The sequence below is a fragment of the Trachypithecus francoisi genome, unplaced genomic scaffold (genome assembly GCF_009764315.1).
Source record: "Trachypithecus francoisi isolate TF-2019V2 unplaced genomic scaffold, Tfra_2.0 Lachesis_group15, whole genome shotgun sequence".
NCBI lineage: Eukaryota > Metazoa > Chordata > Mammalia > Primates > Cercopithecidae > Trachypithecus > Trachypithecus francoisi.
The window spans coordinates 17,286,848-17,294,234 of NW_022681460.1; positions in this window are offsets into that span (position 1 = coordinate 17,286,848).

Sequence of the window (7,387 nt, forward strand, 5' to 3'; positions counted from 1 at the left end):
GTAACTTCCTCCTTCCCTTGTTTCCCTCTACTTTTGCCTCTTTTAAAAAGTTCTAAATTGCTAGCCAATCGGGACAAATACAGAATGTAAGGTCCCATTCCAGCCAGTGGAAACTGGACACAGCAGTAGGGTGGACATGTCAGGTTATAAATGACTTGTCTGCTTCGTTTGGTGTGCTCTCATGGCAGAACTGCTGGCGAGTGTACCCTTTCTGCAGAAAGTATAAAAATGGCCTTGCTGAGTAAATTAAATTTATGTTCAAGTGCTATTTATTTATGGCACTGGGGAACAAGCATTTCAAACAATTTGGTGACAATCCATACGGGGATATATTCTCCTCCAGGGGTGGTCTCCAGTCCTCTCTTAGGAGGGAGTGTGCTCTTCTGCCTCATTGCAGTGGCCTCAGGGATGAGAAATTGAGACCTACCCGGTGTGACGAATAAACTCAGACTCTCAGCAACGCAGAGAGAAAAAAAGAAAGCAACTGGCCAGCAACCTAGCCACATACTGTGGCGACAACTCTCTGCACAGACCAAGCAAGGAGAAGCTGCAGGGACTGGTAAAGTATTTCGTTGGTGGTTGGGACTAAGGAAAAAGCTGCAGGACTGTAAAGCATTCCTTGGTTAGGACATACCAAGGAAAGAGAAACTGCAGGGGCGGTAAAGCATTCCTTAGTTGGGGCTAGGGAAAGAAAGCCAGGGCAGGGCGGTGAAGCATTCCTTAGTTGGGATGTCTTGCAGGTTAAAAAGAGGTGAGAAATCCCCATGGGGTGGGTTCTGTAGCAGGACGAGCTGCAGACAAAACTCCTCAGACACCAAGTTAAAGAAGGAAGGGGTTTATTCGGCCAGGGGCATTAGCAAGACTCCTGTCTCAAGAGCCGAGCTCCCCAAGTGAGCAATTCCTGTCCCTTTTAAGGGCTCACAACTCTGAGGGGGTGCACGTGAGAGGGTCATGATTGATTGAGCAAGCAGGGGGTACGTGACCGGGGGCTGCATGCACCAGTAATTAGATAAGAACAAAACATGATACAGATTTTCACAGTGCTTTCCTATACAATGTCTGTAATCTATAGATAACATAACCGATTAGGTCAGGGGTTGATCTTTAACTACCAGGCCCAGGGTGTGGTGCTGGGCTGTCTGCTTGTGGATTTCATTTCTGCCTTACAGTTTTTACTTTTTCTTTCTTTGGAGGCAGAAATTGGGCATAAGACAATATGAGGAGTGCTATCCTCCCTTAGTTGAACCTCAGACACAGGTGAGAAATCCCCATGAGGCAGGGTGGAGGACTGGGTTGAACCTCAGAAACTGAGGTGAGAAATCCCCATGGGGGGGTTGAACCTCAGAAACAGGTGAGAAATCCCCATGGGGGGGGTTAAACCTCAGAAAGAAGTGAGAAAGCCACATGGGGGGCTTGAACCTCAGAAAGAGGTGAGAAATCCTAATGAAGGGGGTTGAATCTCAGAAAGAAGTGAGAAACCCCCATGGTGGGGGTTGAACTTCACACAAACCTCCAGTAGTAAGAAAAATATTCAGAGCCCCCCTTTCCTTTCCTCTCAGGGAAGAAACAGTAGCTCCGCTACCACCAGTCCCTAAGAAGAGGGGAAAACAGCAGCATAGGTGGCTGGCAAAGACAAAGGAAAGACCAGTAGAGGAAGGAAAAAGAAACGAGGAGAGGAAGTCAGAGAGAAAGAAAGCAAAAACAGCAAGCCCAGCACCAAACAGGCAGGCAGGCACACCAAGAGTTAAGTCCCACTTAAGTCCCACTCCCAAGCCTGGCTCTATGTGAAAAAGAGGGCAGGGACCAGTGCTAGGGGGGAGCAGAGAAGGTGAAAGGGGCATAATTCTTGCAATTTGCAGCAGGCATCTGCCAAGCCTCTGGGCTGGTGATGGGGCCCGGACTGCAGCCATGCAAATCCCACCCAGCCCAAGAAACTAAGTAAGAAGAAAGGAAAAAAGCAAAAGGGGGAATCAGGGGAAAAAAAAATAGAAACAGATGGCAGCACGTGTGGGAGCGGGTGGGACCATGCCATGGCCGGGCGCTGCTGGTGGCAGGAGTGGGAGAACTCAGGAGGGGAAAGGGAAACGGGATGACAGAGAGATAGAGGAGAATAGAGTGCAAATGAAAGAGAGAGAAACAGTGGGAAAGAGTAAGGAAGAGAGAAACTGGAAGAGACAGAAATCAAAAGAAGACACCGAGGATAAAACGAGGAAAAGAAATAGTGTAAAAGGAAGGCAGAAAGTTACGACATGTTGAAGATTGTCTGTAAAAGTCGTAAGAAAAGCTATAGAAGGATATTTATGTAAGAAATGTTGTATAATTTAAAAATAATTAGGCCTCCTGAATGTAAAATTATTTTTAAAAACCCAGATTATGTACAAGGTATGTAAGAAAAATAAAATATACTTTTAGTAACAGGATTATAAGGAGGCATAAAAATATGGATTTTTACCTACATTAAAAGGTTTAAAAAATTTTGTTTTAAAGGTTTAAACAATTTTTAAAATGTTAATTGTAAAGGAAATTCTTTGTGTAAACATGTAAACATATTGGCTAAAGTTAAAGGGGTATCCAGTTTTTCTGTGAACTGGACATTAAAATAAAAGCACAATAAATCTTTCTTAAAGCACTAACCTGCTCTTTAACAAAAATTATAAAAAGTGAAAAAAATCTATCAAAGTCTTACCTTATAGTCAGACATTAAAATTGGATAAATAATGACTACAAGATTTTATGAAAATTAAGTTTCACATTAATAGTATATTAATATAAAAGTAAAATTTAACTTATCTGGTATAAAATCATACAAAAAATGTCAAATATAAAATGGTGTTTTTTTCTTTCTTTCTTTCTTTCTTTTTTTTGAGACAGAGTCTCACTCTGTCACCCAGACTGGAGTGCAGCGGTGTGTTCCTGGCTCACTACAAGCTCCCTCTCCTGGCTTCACACCATTCTCCTGCCTCAGCCTCCTGAGTAGCTGGAACTGACACCATGCCCAGCTAATTTTTATTTTTTATTTTTTGTATTTTTAGTAGAGACGGGGTTTCACTGTGTTAGCCAGGATGGTCTCAATCTCCTGACCTCATGATCCGCCCACCTCAGCCTCCCAAAGTGCTGGGATTACAGGCATGGGCCATTGCACCCGGCCCGGTGTTTAGCTTTCTTAAGGCCCAAAAGGCAGCCAGGTAAGTCACCAGGGCCCTCATCCCCAAGGCCACAGTGTACAGGGGCAGTGAAGGCCACAAGAAGACCAAGACATTAAGAGGAGGCAGGGCTGCAGCGTCCCCTGGGTGGCGCTGAGCAGGAATGGAGTGGGAGGCATCACCATGGGGCCTCAAGCCCCAGGAATATGCAGCAGAAATCATATACTTAATTTATCTTCTACTTTCCCTTCCCTCAGAACTAAAAGTCTTTTAGCACAGGTACCACCCCTAGAAATGCCAGTACACAGGCACCAGCCTGAAAACCGTGTCCTCATCAAAAGATAGAAAGAAAAACCTCGAGCCAGCCTGGGAAGAACCCTATTTTGTGCTGTTAATCACTGAGACTGCTGTCCACACAGCTTAGAGAAAAATGGACCCACCATACTCAAGTCAAGAAAACATCTTCCTGTCAGAATCATGCATTACTGTACTAGGATCAAGCTCTAAATTAAAGAAAGCTTAATTTTCATATACCTTCTATATTGCTTCCTTTCCTTTCCTTATTCTGTCACTAGTTCCTTTGTTATTAATGTAACTAAGTCTGGCACACCTTAGACCATTGCTTTTAATGCTTGCTCTGTCATACCTTGTGGAAATGTAAAAGATCAACAACAGCTAGCCTTTTCACACAAATATTTATGTCCCAGCCCTCTAATTGACACCGTTTGCCATAGCACTCATTGTTGTAATGACCTGAAGCCAAGACGCTGATTTTCTACTCCTACAGCCTGGCAACTTTGTAGTAAATGAGACTGCATCCTTTAAACTACTCAGGAGCAAAGTTGGAATTCCAAGAAAAAGATTTGTGCAGATCTAAAACCCCTCATCTATTGCACTAAAATGACTACCCCTTGTAACTGTCAGCCTTATCAATATAACCCTGTCCTTCTCTGTATCACCACCTCCACCTTAACTAACTCTAGACCTGCCCTTAGTCACTTCTATGGTATGGAGATTGACATAAATGTAAAAGACCCCCTAGTATTTTTAAAATACGCATTATTCCCCCATCTTCAGTAGCCTCAGTTCTAGATCCCACACGGGTTGCTCCTACATCTAATAAAACTAGGGTGTCTACTGTAAAAATAAGAGCTCTAAGAGAGATCTTCGCCATCAAGACAAAATATCAAGATGCAAATGCCTGACTGGAATGGATTAAATACTCTGTTCACACTTTAAATAAAAGCGATTATTACACTTGTATGCATGGTAGGCACAGTGGCCCAGAGGCCCAGATTATCCCCTTTCCACTTAGATGGTCTCCTCCTCAACAAGATAAGGACTGTATGGTGGGTCTTTTTCAGAATCCCACTGCTTGGGATAATCCATCATGCTGAGCTCTCTCTGCAATTTCCTGAAATTCAACACCCTGCAGGTCAGCCCCCAAGGGCAATCCAGCTTCCACCTCTAAATGTCAAGTTTACTTCATGCCTCTCATGGCAGGGGGAATATTTGGTGTTCCTTGGAAGCATGAAAGGCTGTAAGGAGCTCAAGTCTTTCCAAGAGCTTGCCCATCAATCCATGCTCAGCCATCTCCAAGCAAATGTATGGTGGTACTGTGGAGGACCTTTACTGGACACTCTGCCAAATAATTGGAGCATTACTTGAGCTCTAATTCAACTGGCTATCCCCTTCACCCTGGCATTTCATCAATCTAAAAAGGTAAAAACAAAACACTGCAGGCCAAAGGAAACTCCTTATGCGTCCTTTAATCCTCAGGTTTACATAAACGTTATTAAGGTCCTGTGAGGAGTACCAAATAAGTTTAAAGCACAAGATCAAATAGCTGCAGAATTTAAATCCATATTGTTCTGGTAAGTAACTAAAAAAAAAAAAAAAAAAAAAATAGACTAAATAAACTATATCTATTACAATCAGCAACAATTCAAAAATTACACTAGAGATGCCATCAAAGAGATAGCTAAGCAGTTAGGACCTACTAGTCAGATGGCCTAGAAAAATAGAATACCTTTAAATATAATATTAGCAAAAAAAAAAGTTGTTTGTGTCATAATTAAAACTCAATGTTGTACCTTTGTTCCTAATAATACTGCCCCAATGGAACTATAACAAAAGCACTACAAGGATTAACAGCCCTATCTGATAAACTTGCCAAAAATTCTAAAAAACCCTCTTTCTAAAATGATGAAACATTGGTTCAGTGGATAAAATGAAATTTTAACATCAATTCTCACCTTGTTTGCTCTTGTTATTGGCGTACTTATTCTTGTAAGCTGTTATATTATTCACTGCCTTCGAAGTTTTATACAAAAAGTTGTCTCTGCCACTCTTACAGAGTTAACTCCTAACTCTCCTCCACCCTACTTGGAAAAATTACTTCTCTTAGAAGGACAAACAAAGCAATTAAGTCAAAATATATTAAAGAAGTTTGAAGAGGAATTATAAAATAAAAAGAGAGGGAATTGTGAAAAGTAAAGTAGACGTTCCTCTTCAAAGACTTTCCTCCCCATTTAATTAGGAATAAATAGTAACTTCTCTTAGAAGCAAAATGTATTCAAAGACCTGTGCTAACATTCTTAAATATCTGCTAGCTGTGATAAAGAAATCAATGCACTTTATGTTTTTAGCTCCCACAATTTAGCCTAAATATTTGCCCTGGTAGGCTTATACTGCTCCAACCAAGCATTAGGTCATAGCCTATTCCTCTTCCTTATTTGAAGGTGTTTTTACCTTTCTCAGCATTCCATAAGTTACTTCCTCCGTCCTTTGTCTTCCTCTACCTTTACCTCTTTTAAAAAGTTCTAACTTGCTAGCCAATCGGGACAAATACAGGACGTGAGGTCCCACTCTAGCCAGTGGAAACTGGACATAGCAGTAGGGTGGACATGTCAGGTTATAAATAACCCTGTCTCTTTTGTTCGGTGTACTCTCTTGGCAAAACTGCTGGCGAGTGTATCCTTTCCGCAGAAAGTATAAAAATGGCCTTGCTGAGTAAATTAAATTTATGTTCAAGTGCTATTTATTTATGGCACTGGGGAACAAGCATTTCAAACAATTGTAAGGTTTGTTTTGGGAAAAAAACTGTTACTGTCTTTGTTTCAAAGCTAAACTGTACACTAGTTTCTCCTGTTAAAGCAAACTAAATATGGCCTGAGAAGGGACTCTGTACTTCCATATATGAGTCCATATGGACGAACTGCAACCTAATTTAATAGACAAGATTGAAAACCTAACTTAGGAGTATGTGCCCGTAACAATAGCTGAGTCTTGGCCAATCCCAGTGGCCATACTTCAACCATTCATACACTGTTGAGTATTCAAACTGTGTTCAAATAAGGCAAATGCCAACCTGTAACCAATCCAGTCATTCTGTACCTCACTTCTGATTTCTGTACATAATTTCCCATTTTTGTCTATAAATCTTCTACTATGTTGCTGTGCTGGAGTCTCTAAATCTGCTGTGATTCCAGGGGCTGCCTGATCCATGAATTGCTCATTGCTCAATTAAACTCCTTTAAATTTATTTTGGCTGAAGTTTTTCTGTTATCAGATGGTGTCAGAAGCGGGATCCAAAGTAGAGCTTCTAGCAAGCACTTGGAGCACTGAATGAACAAACAAGGTACCTGCAGGACCCACTTTTGTCGATTAATCTCTCATAGCAGCTGGGGATCACGGGTAAGCTCTCTGTCTCGGATTTCAGAGCTCCATGGATTTGTGCTTTTAGCTCACTGTTTCTTCAAGCAAATTTCTGATCCAAACTGGGTTTGAAGTCACGACAGAATCTGGGCTGGGTCCAGGATTTGATCCAGGAATTAACTGACTTGGATCCAGTTAGAGGCTCCACATATCTGACTTGGTCAGAAAGGAACTGGTATTAAGCAGTAATATTGCAGGGGTTATAAAATTTGGCTTTTGAAAATTCATGAGGATTTTTGTGTTCTACCTTTTTGTTTCCTTTAGCTTGCATGCTTAGGTAGGAAAAATCATTGGCTAAGTCAATCAAGAGAACCTGAGATTAAAGCCAATATTTTGGGCAAAAATGGGATCCTTAATTTCTGGAAAACTGAGTTCTTTCTGGCATATACATTATGCCCAGGAGGCAGTGAAGTCTTACAGAAATGGCAAAATCTTACTAAAGATAACTTAAAATGGAAAATTCCAAATGAATAACAATTCATTGAAGTACATTTAAAAACGAGGGCTCTCAGTAAAGTCCCTTTCGG